Source organism: Amaranthus tricolor, chromosome 13, assembly GCF_026212465.1.
Source record: "Amaranthus tricolor cultivar Red isolate AtriRed21 chromosome 13, ASM2621246v1, whole genome shotgun sequence".
Lineage (NCBI taxonomy): Eukaryota > Viridiplantae > Streptophyta > Magnoliopsida > Caryophyllales > Amaranthaceae > Amaranthus > Amaranthus tricolor.
The window spans coordinates 22,680,931-22,681,194 of NC_080059.1; the positions used below are offsets into that span (position 1 = coordinate 22,680,931).

General features: G+C 37.9%; 1 protein-coding gene across 1 annotated transcript in view; it reads left to right on the forward strand.

Annotated features, from left to right (window-relative positions):
• The first annotated feature begins 257 nt into the window (after positions 1 to 257).
• The window catches only part of LOC130798368 (uncharacterized), a 2,721-nt gene continuing 2,714 nt past the window's right edge, over positions 258 to 264 (forward strand). The window contains exon 1 of the mRNA XM_057661309.1: positions 258 to 264. This exon is cut by the window's right edge and continues 1,046 nt beyond it. The gene's annotated coding sequence lies outside the window, so the exon portion shown is untranslated.

Sequence of the window (264 nt, forward strand, 5' to 3'; positions counted from 1 at the left end):
ATTTAGTAAGATTGAATAAAGCTTTTCTTCTTTACATGGTTGTTTCGAACCCTAGCAACGGCAATAAGCCTTTTTTTCACGGGCCCTAGGCATAGGCTTAGCTTGCACTTGCCTTTTATGGAGAGAACATGGAGAAATTTTGTTGAGAATATAATTTTTCCAAAAATGAAATTTTAGGAAAACACTTGTTCTTCTTCCTATTTCCTTCCCTTCCCCTTTAAACAAACATGTGTACTCTCCCTCCTTACCCCTCCCCTTCTCTTT